At 51.4% G+C, this 9,914-nt stretch overlaps 1 protein-coding gene across 1 annotated transcript in view; it reads left to right on the top strand.

Annotated features, from left to right (window-relative positions):
* Nucleotides 1-446: 446 nt before the first annotated feature.
* The window catches only part of LOC138825464 (serine/arginine repetitive matrix protein 2-like), a 30,147-nt gene continuing 20,679 nt past the window's right edge, over nucleotides 447-9,914 (top strand). Inside the window, exon 1 of the mRNA XM_070020066.1 lies at nucleotides 447-612. The gene's annotated coding sequence lies outside the window, so the exon portion shown is untranslated. The remainder of the gene's footprint in view (nucleotides 613-9,914) is intronic.

Here is a 9,914-nt window from a genome sequence, read left to right as displayed (position 1 = left end):
TGGCGGCCCGCCCGGTCCCCGCGCGTTGGCCCCGGCCTGGCCGTTTGAGCACCGGACCCTTGTAGTTGTATAGCAGCCCGGTGCCGTGGGCACCAGGGTGCGTCTGGGCGCAGCCCCGAGCAGCTGCTGCAGCTCCGCGCTCCTGGCCGAGTAGTCGAGGCCCGCTGAGGCCTCCGGGAGCCTCGGGCACCGAGCGCCCCGGCCGGGCCGCGGGGAGAGGCCGCGGGAGCCCTCGGGGCGAGGGGGCGGCCCCGGGCTGTGTCCACCGCGAGCCCTCCCGAGCCGGTGTCACTCCTTAGCCACACCGAGGGACCCTCCGAACTTAGTTTATTTCCCTTTGGTGGGACGCGGGGCCGGGGCCCAGGGCCCTGGGCTCTGTCCCCTCAGCCCTTCTGCGCAAGGCTAGTGCGCGACCACTTTGAGCCACACCCGTGTTTCTGGTGGTTCATTGGAGATCCCAGTCTCTCGAACTGTACCGCTCAGGCTGGCTTCCAACTGCGATCCTCAGATCTCAGCCTCCTGAGTAGCTAGGATGACAGGCGTGACTCCCTGGCACGTTTGATTTAATTTTTGCTGGTTGGGGATCCAACGCAAGGCCTTTCCCACCTCTAGGTAAGCTACCCCTTCACATTTTTTTTTTTTTTTCTTCGCTGGTGCTGGGACTTGAACTCTGTGGGCCTGAGTGCTGTCTTTGAGCTTTTGTGCTCAGGACTAGCACTCTCCCACTTGGGTCACAGCTCCACTTCTGTCTTTTTGTGTTGTTGTTGGAGATAAGAACCTTAGTGACTTTCCTGCCTGAGCTGGCTTTGAACCACTGATCCTCACATCTCAGTCTTTTGGGTAGTTAGGATTCCAGGCCTGAGCCACCAGCGCCTGACTTGTTTCTGTCTTTCTCTGGTGCTGCAGATTGCACATCTGAAAGCCAGCCCTACCCTGAGTGGCATCCCCAGCCCTCCAATGATGAGCATCTTTTTAAGACAAAGGGAACAGGAAATGGAGGCAAACATACAGGCCAGTGGAGGAGTCTGAGTACAGAGGCAGAGACATGAAGGGAGACAGGCGATGCTGGAAGAGCTGAGGAGGGCATTTCCCTAGAACTTGCAGAGGAAGTGAGCACTGCTGACACCCTGATTTTGTACTTTTTTCTTCCAGAACTGTGAAAGAATAAACTTAGTTGCTCAAAGCTACCCAGTTCATGGAGGCCTACAGGAAACCCTTACTTGCACTTTTGGTCTGTGGCAAACAGTCAGGGGTGATGGGATTGAAAGACTACGTTTGACTGATTGTTTGTTCAGCTGCTAAGACATCTACGTACAAAATTTAGGAAAGCCACAAAAGCTGGTGGCATGAGCCACTGGCACCGGCTGCCCTAGTCCTTTTGAGAAAGCCTAGTGGACAAAATGCAGCAGGTAGAATGTGACACCAACACCTTATCCTGGAGACGGCAGTGTGGAGTCTGGATTTTTCTGACCTGCTGCCGTTCAGGCTTGGCAACTTTAGAAATGTGGGAACAGGTCATACTTAGGAATGTATAAGTAATTTTCTAAGAACAAGGTAGCACAGGAAAAGTTGGAATGGCCTGGTTCACATGAGAGAACCATTGTTAGGACTGAAAAAACATAAAAGTTATTTAAAATATTGCCTACTGGGGCTGGGGAGGGAGCTCAGTGGCAAAGTGCTTGCTTAGTACTCCTCTCCGCTGGGACCCAGGCCCTAGCAGCCATGGGACTGGGGAGGCTTTGGGGAACGGAAGCCGGCTGTCCTGGGAGGGTGTGGAGGAGGGGATGAGGGCTCCCAGAGGAGGACCCCTAGAAGGCAGAGTCAGTCATATCTAGCCACAGGGTAGGACTCTAGAGCTCGTAAGGACAGTGGCCCACTTCTAAGGTGAGGAACCAAGTCCAGGCTGTTCTAGGCACTTAGCTTAAGATCTCTGGAAGAAGCAGGAAGTCCTGAGTTTCAGGTGGTTTCTTCCTGTCTCAGAACTTTGCCCTCTTGGCTCTATGTTTACTTGTAGTCAAGGAACTGGTCTGGCCCCAGGGCCCTCTGCCAGTGGCTCTGTGTTTACTTGTAGTCAAGGAACTGGTCTGGCCCAGGGTAGAGTGCCCAGCAGGGAGAGTAAGGACTTCCTGGTCTCCCCTGAGGGCCCAGACAAGCTCCCACTGCTCCCTTCCCTGCCGAGGAAGCAGGAAACAAACCTCAGGGACTTTGCTTACTTAGCAATCCGGGGCTTTTTTTTCCAGGCACAGCAGGACCAAGGGCTGTAAGGATTGGAGGTGGGTGCTGAAGGACCCAGGATCCTGCAGGTTAGAGTCTAGTTCTAGGGGAAAAAGGGGAAAAAAAAAAAAAGCCAGGCATCTAATAAGCACATCTAATTGTGTTTAATGAAACTTCTTACATTGTTCACGCTCAAAATTTGGAATGTGTACTGTGTGTTGTCAGCGGCCTTCCTGTCACAGTTACACCAGGGCCTGGATAACAATTGTATCTTTAAACAATTTTTTTTGGGGGGGAGTTGGAATCCAGGGCTTCACACTGAATAGGCAGCCATCATTTCATTTTTTTCTCATTCATCTTCTTTACCTGAAAAAGAGAGGCAGGTCAGCTGAGCCACTGAGGAGGGGGAGGGGTGGGGAAGGTGCCGAGGGAAGAGGAGGGTGCTGAGCACCCCAGAGGGACCCGCCCCTTCTTGCACACCTACCCTGAGCAGTCCACCGACACCCCCACCCCTCCTGTTACTCATGGGAACCTTGGCTGCAGATCCATCCCAGGTCTGCCATGGAGAGCAAAGTCCTTACCTCCTTTACGATACAATAAGTGACAGCAGTAATAATGACCACCGCCACCACAGCTCCAAAAACCCATGCCGCAGGTCCGGTAAAGGTCGCCGTCACAGATACTGTCTTCAGCAGTGACTAGTGGAAGAAAGATGGGCCCCTGACCTCCCTAGCTCCATGCCCATCCCACAGCTGGGGGCCATGAAGGGGTCTACAGGCTCAGGTCCCTTAGGACACAGGAGCAGGGACGATCACAGTGACCCTGGAGATGGCTCGGTCCCACCAGCTGCCAGGGAAGAACAAGCTCCCAACAGACGCAAACTGCCCCTCCCTCCCCTCTGGCCTTAGATGAGTGCGCTTCCCTCAGGGCCCGGGGACCCCGCCCTGCACCAGGCTGATACTCAGACCCGAGGTGTGCAAGCTGGCATGCCCCAGAGGGGCCTTGTGGCTCCTTGGGTCCTGTTCCCTCTGATTGATTGCTCAGCAAGGTTCCCAGAGGCCTGGGCCCCCCATCTGGGTGGAGGCCCAGGGAGCCTTGTGTCCTCTGACAGCTGCAGGCCCTCGGTCAGGGATAGCCCATCTCAGGTGCCCTGGGGCATCTGCCCGTGGGAAGGCAGCGGAGTGCCTACCCTCACTGCCCATGGGAGGCCTGTTGGGGCCTTTGGTTCTCACCAAGGAGATTGAAACGGCAGACTCCGTTCCCATCATCTTTGAGACAGTAGAGCGGTCTGTCCTGTAGGGAGGAGAGTCCAGGTCACCTTCCACCCTTGCCCTGACTCCCTGGGACCATGAAGCCCAGCCCATGGCAGGGCCCCATTTGCCCTGCCTACTGCCCCCTAGCTGTTCCTGTGCTTGGTAGGAGCACCTAGACAGAGGGCACAAAGGAATGGCCTCGAGACCATGGGCTGCCCCAACCCACCCTCCATGTGGCCTCTGAGTGGCCTCTGCCTGCGGCTGGGCTGGCTAGAAACCCCTCAAGAGGTACAGGGATTGCCTACCAAGGGCCCAGTCTCCCATACACCCCTTTCTATTGCTCTTGTCAGTTGCTGGCCCGGATGTACACAGGGGTGGCCACTAAGCTGCTCTTCACCTGCCCCTCCCCTGTATCCCCCCCCCCCCCCACTCCCATTTCTGGATAGTTCCAACAGGGGAGGCAGCTAGGAAGTTGGAACAGGAGCTCTGTAGTCCCTACAAGGTCCCTAGCTGCCTGTGAGTGCGTCTCTGGTCATGCCCTCCTTAAGCTACAACCCAAGCTGACTCCTGTTAGGGTCCCGGTGGCCTGTGGGATGGTGTCAGCCCCGGCCTCCCACTTTCTCATTCCTCAGTCATCTTGGAAAGCAGTCTGCCCTCAGAGGGCGGCTCCTCAGTATCTCTTCTTTGCACCCCAGGGTCTCCACATGCATGCTGAACATGGTTCTCTGGGTCCTTAGAAGACACTGCCACTTCCTTCTTGTTCTCAGTCTGTTCCTCTGCTGCCTGCATGCCTCCTCTGCCACAGGGCCCCCCACAGAACCTTGACGCACCTTTGGGTCCTGGGGATGTGGTGGGTGTGAAGAAAATAGTAGGCTTTTAACACTTTCTCTGCCATTCCCTCCCCACTTCTTTCTCAGCACCCCCAAATCTCATGACACCCTGTGGCTGACCCTGCCCTGGCCTGGCAACTCCTGGTGGATGGAAGGCCTGATTTAAAAAAAATTAGCATACATGGCCAGTACCAGCAACTCATGCCTATTTTCCTAGCTATGTAGGAGGTTAAGATCAGAGGATCACAGTTGGAAGCCAGCCCAGGCAAGAAAGTCCTTGAGACTCTTATCTCCAATTAACCACCAAAAATAAGTTGGAGCTGTGGTTCAAGTGCTAAGAGTGCTAGCCTGAAGTGGAAGAAGCTAAGGGTCAGCACCCAGGCCCTGAGTTCAAGCCCTAGTACAGGCACAATAAACAAATAAAATTAGCATATATTAGTTATACAAGGGAGAAGGAAGGTAGGTCTTGATTCATGCCTGTTTCACCTGGGCTGCCCCTTCATTAAGGCCTTCTTCAGCCTGAACCCCCCACCCTCGGGCCTGCACGTTCCCAACTGCATCCAATAATGAGCCATCCATACAACTCCCACATCGTGGACATGGTGCTCCCACCCTTACCTTGACTGTGTTCAGTTCCAGAAGATTCTTAATTTGGTGCCAGGAGCTGAAAACAAGTCAGAGTAACTGCCTTTGTCCCACCCATTTCCTTTCCGGAAATAGCTTAGTTTACAGATTTGGTGGTAAGCAGTGAACATCACTGAGTTTCACTTGGTTTCCTTTTCAGCTGCTTTGAGATAAAAACAGATGGACTAGTAATAAAGATCTAGTAATAAAGTTCCTTAAAGTACCAGTTGGGAGCCAGGCACTGGTGGCTCACACCACTAATCCTAGCAACATAGGAGGCTGAGATCTGAGGATCGGGGTTCAAAGCCAGCCCAAGCAGAAAAGCCTATCAGACTCATCTCACTGTGCTACTTCTGGCCTTTTCTGTTTATGTGGTACTGAGGAATTGAACCCAGGGCTTCACACATGCTAGGCAAGCACTACCACATAGCCACATTTCCAGCCCCATGGAGCGCTTATCTCCAACAAACCACTCAAAAAAATTAGAAGTGGCACAGTGGCTCAAGTGGTAGAATGCTCTCCTTGAGCAAAAGCAGCTCAGGGACAATACCCAGGCCCAGAGTACAAGCCCCAGAAACCCGCCCTTCACCCCCCCCAAAAAAAGAAAAAAAGCAAATTAAAAACCTACATGTCAGGGTCAGATTGGGTAGCACACCATCTAAAGTCTCAAAATCAGCTTGCTGATATTGTAAAGTACTTCCTGCCTATTTACAAAAATCTGTTAAGTTTCGATTTCCCCATGCTGTACCATTTTCCCAGTGTGATGCACAAATCCCCACTCAGTTGCCAAGTCTCATTACATTCTTCTTCTTCCCCCAATTCTGGCAGCCCACATAATGTGAATCATGACTGTCCACTCCCTGAATTTTAAATTTCACTCACACCTGTTGACAGCTGCTGCCTCCATTCCCACTTAGAACAGCCTGGCAGGTCTGTCCCCCCCAAAAGTTGACCCCATTATCAGTCCCTTGCCTCTCATTTCTTACACACACCTCTAAATCCAGATACTTGGCAGGCAGAGATAGGAAGATCAAGGTCCAAGGCCAGGCTGGGCAAAAGTGTGAGATTACCTGATTAAAGAGATTCAAAGCAAAAGGACTGGGGGACATGTGGCTAAGGGGTGAGGTCCTTGGCACTGAGTTCAATCTCAGGCAGGCTTCCCAGCCTCACCCCACCCCTCACAAAAAATCCTGCACATGAGGCTCCGAGGGTCCTCTTTTTTATTCCCCTTCTTATGCCACAATGCTCTCAGGACTTGGGGTCCTGGCACTGGCTCTCTACTGTCAGGAGAAACTGGAGAAATGAGTTGCATCCAAGACAGCCTCCTAGGGCAGAGAGCAGAGCTGCTGGAGCACAAGGTGTGGCAGTGGTACCCTCTCTAGTTTCCCTATGGCAGAAGGGGCTTTTTTCTTTGGCAAGTCATTTTCTGTATATTCTGGATATTAACTTGGCAGATATATGACTTGTAAGACTTTTCTTCCATTCAGGGACGGATTAAAAGTATAGATTTTCTGCTTAGAATGTTGAAAAAGTTCTGGAAATGGATATGGTAATGGTTATATGATTTCATAATGTACTTAATGCTCCTGAATTGTATTACTTGAGAGGTAAAATGAGATATTCTGTATTCCCTGCATTTCTCCACCCAAAACTGCATGGAAATACCAATTCTTGTCCAGAGAACTAGCTTAGATTCACAAGTATAGTGCTCCCTCTATAGGTGAGGCTGCGGGCCAGCAGGCACTCTCATACTTGCTAGTGGGAAGAGAAGCCAACCTGAGAGGAATTTGGCATTATGACCAAAACTGCTGTCTTTTCTTTTTGCTCTATCCTTCACACCTTAGGAATTTACAGCAGGAAGACAGATGTCCCAGGAGGTGAAAATAGACATGTACTTGGTTACTCATTGCAGTGTTGTTTGGAATTACAAAATAGTGCAAATAGTTTAAGTGATCAGAGGTACAAGACTAGCTGAGTAAATACCATTACATCCACAAATCTCTACAAACGAAGGGGGAAAAGTAAAGTAGCAAAGAATACCTGTATTGTCTTTGTGTATGAAAGGGAATTAAGGAAACATATTGGGCTGGGAAGGTGGTAGAGTGCTTGCCTAGCATGCATGAGGCCCTGGTTCAATTCCTCAGCACCACATAAACAGAAAAAGCTGGAAGTGGTGCTGTGTCTTAAGTGGTAGAGTGCTAGTCTTGAGCTGAAGAGCTGAGGGACAGCACGTAGGCCCAGAATTCAGGCATCACAACCGACAAAAAAAAAAAAAAGAATAATTGAGGGGCTGGGGATGAGAAAACAACCATTCTCTGAATAAATATAATTATTGTATAGACATGTCTTTTGGAATCATGTTATTGTTTCACTGTTTAAGTATCTAAATAAAAGTGGGGAAGCCAGGCACCAGTGGCTCATACCTGTAATCCTAGCTACTCAGGAGGCTGGGATTGGATGATGGAGGTTTTTTTTTTTTTTTTTTTTTTGGTTGGCCGTGGGGCTTGAACTCTGGGCCTGGGTGCTGTCCCTCAGCTCTTCAGCTCAAGGCGAGCGCTCTACCACTTGAGCTACAGCGCCACTTCCGGTTTTCTGGTTGTTTATTGGAGATGGGAGTCTCACGGTCTCTCCTGCCCGGGCTGGCTTTGAACCGCGATCCTCAGATCTCAGCCTCCTGAGTAGCTAGGATTACAGGCGTGAGCCACCAGCGCCCGGCTCTGATGATGGAGGTTTAAAGCCAGCCTGGGCAGGAAAGTCATATGACTTTATCTCCACATAACCAATGAAGCTGTGACTCAAGTGGTAGAATATTAATCTAGAGCAAAAAAAGCTCAGGTACAGTGCCTACCTAGACCCTGAGTTCAAGCCCCAGACTAGCAGCAGCAACAATGACAAAGTTGGTGACTGGTTACTCACACTGGTTAATCATATATACTCAGGAAGCTGAGGTCTGAAGATTGAAGTGCAAAGCCAGCTCTAGCCACATTTCCACTTCTGGCTTTTGTTGTTGTTGTCGTTGTTAACTGGAGAAGAGAGCTCAGATCTCAGTCTCCCTGGTATCTAGGACTGCAGGTGTGAACCACTAGCTTCTGTCTTCAATCAGGGTTCTTGGCTACAAATTATCGACAAAATGGCCTGTTATCTCCAAAACTCACTGTCACGAATTATAGTCAGGAACTGTTCCACATAATCTAAAAGATTTGACAACTAAATGCAACGAATTCATGATTTTAAATTTTCTTTTACTGTAAAAAAATGTTTGCTATCAGAATAGTTGACATTTCATTACGTTCTACGGATTTTAGCATTGCTCTGATGTTACCTTCCTGAAACTGTGCTATGGGTTATGAGGTTTCTTTTTTCTTGATGTTTTTTCTTTTTTGTTCCGGTCGAGGGGCTTGAACTCTGGGCCTGGACACTGTCCCTCAGCTCTTCAGCTCAAGGTTAGCACTCTACCACTTGAGCCACAGCACCACTTCCGGTTTTTTCTTTTTTGTTTACGTGGTGCTGAGGAATCGAACCCAGGGCCTCATGCATGCAAGGCAAGCACTCTACCACAGAGTCACCTTCCCAGCCCGATTGATGTTTTTGTTTTCTTTCCTTTTTGTTCTGTTTGTTCGTTTATGTCTTTGTTCGTTTATGTGTAAGGGGAGGCACAGAAAAGGAGGGACAAAGGGTGAACAAATGCAGTAATAGTGCTCATTGGACACTATTTTGAAAATGAACTATACAACTTGTGGCTGGTGATGGGAGAGAAAAACTGGGAAGGAAGGAATGACATTGCCCCGAAAGAAATGTAGTCAGAGGCTAGGAATGTGGCTTAGTGGTAAGAGTGCTTGCCTAGTGTACGTGAAGCCCTGAGTTCGATTCCTCAGCAACACATAAACAGAAAAAGCCAGAAGTGGTGCTGTGGCTCAAGGGGTAGAGTGCTAGTCTTGAGCAAAAGCTCATGTACAGTGCCTAGGCCGAGTTCAAGCCCCAGGACTGGCAAAAAAGAAAAAAAAAAGAAAAAAAAGAAATGCAATCCTAACTACTCAAGAGGCTGAGATCTGAGGATCAGGGTTCGAAGCTAAACTGGGCAGAAAAGTCCCTGTGAGACTCTTATCTCAAAGAGCCCGAAGTGGGGCTGTGGTTCAAGTGGTAAAGCATTAGCTTTGTGCAAAAGAGCTGCGGGACAGCGCCCAGGTCTTGAATTCAAGCCTTGAAACCGAATTAAAAAAAAAAAAATGTAGTCATTGCTGGGTGCAGGTGCTCCTGTCTGTGAGGAGGCTGGTATCTGAGGAGGGCAGTTTGAGGCCAGCTGAGGCAGGCAAGGCCTTGAGATCCTTATTTCCAATGAACTACTTAAAAAAGAGGAAAGTGGTGCTGAGTCTCAAGTGGACAGCCCCGGGACAGGCCCCCCAAAATGAAGCGCTCGTGAGAAGGACTATTTAACAAGTCCAGCACAGGAGGCAAGCGGGGGGCAGGCCGGGAAGAGCCGCAGAAGCAGCCGTGCGGGGGAAAATGGCCTCCCGGCCGGCCACCCTACCCGCAGGTGGCGGAAGACCGCTCCTCCGGGGCTGGCCGCCCGCCTCCCCGCGGGCTACGGCGCGAAGCCGCCGACACCATGGAGGGCTGCTGCCGCCTTCGCCCTGGACGCTGAGCCCGGAGCCCCGCAGGCCCAGGCTGCGCCCCCGAGGGCTTGTGGAGGAGACCCACGGTCCGCTCGGAGCGGCCTCGGGGCCGGGCTCGCGCCACCGCCGCCCCAGAGGGGGGAACAAAATGGCTGCCGCGCCTTGGCCGAGGCTACATACGGGTTCCGCGCCATCGCGGAACTACAGCTCCCAGAAAGTTCTGGGCCGAAGGCGGCGTTGGGTGTGTGTAGTGGGGGAGGAGGGAGTGTAGTTTCTCGAGGTGTCGCAAGGCCCGATACCCTTCCCCCTCGCGGGAGGCTTCAGGTGGACGTTGAGGGTCCGGTCCGCTCGCCCCGCCCTTCCTCGCAATGGCTGACGGG

Source organism: Dipodomys merriami, unplaced genomic scaffold (assembly GCF_024711535.1).
Source record: "Dipodomys merriami isolate MVZ:Mamm:240054 unplaced genomic scaffold, mDipMer1.0.p SCAF_137, whole genome shotgun sequence".
Classification (NCBI taxonomy): Eukaryota; Metazoa; Chordata; class Mammalia; order Rodentia; family Heteromyidae; genus Dipodomys; species Dipodomys merriami.
The sequence above is the reverse complement of the archived record's forward strand: the minus strand, read 5'-3'. Positions and strand labels throughout refer to the sequence as shown.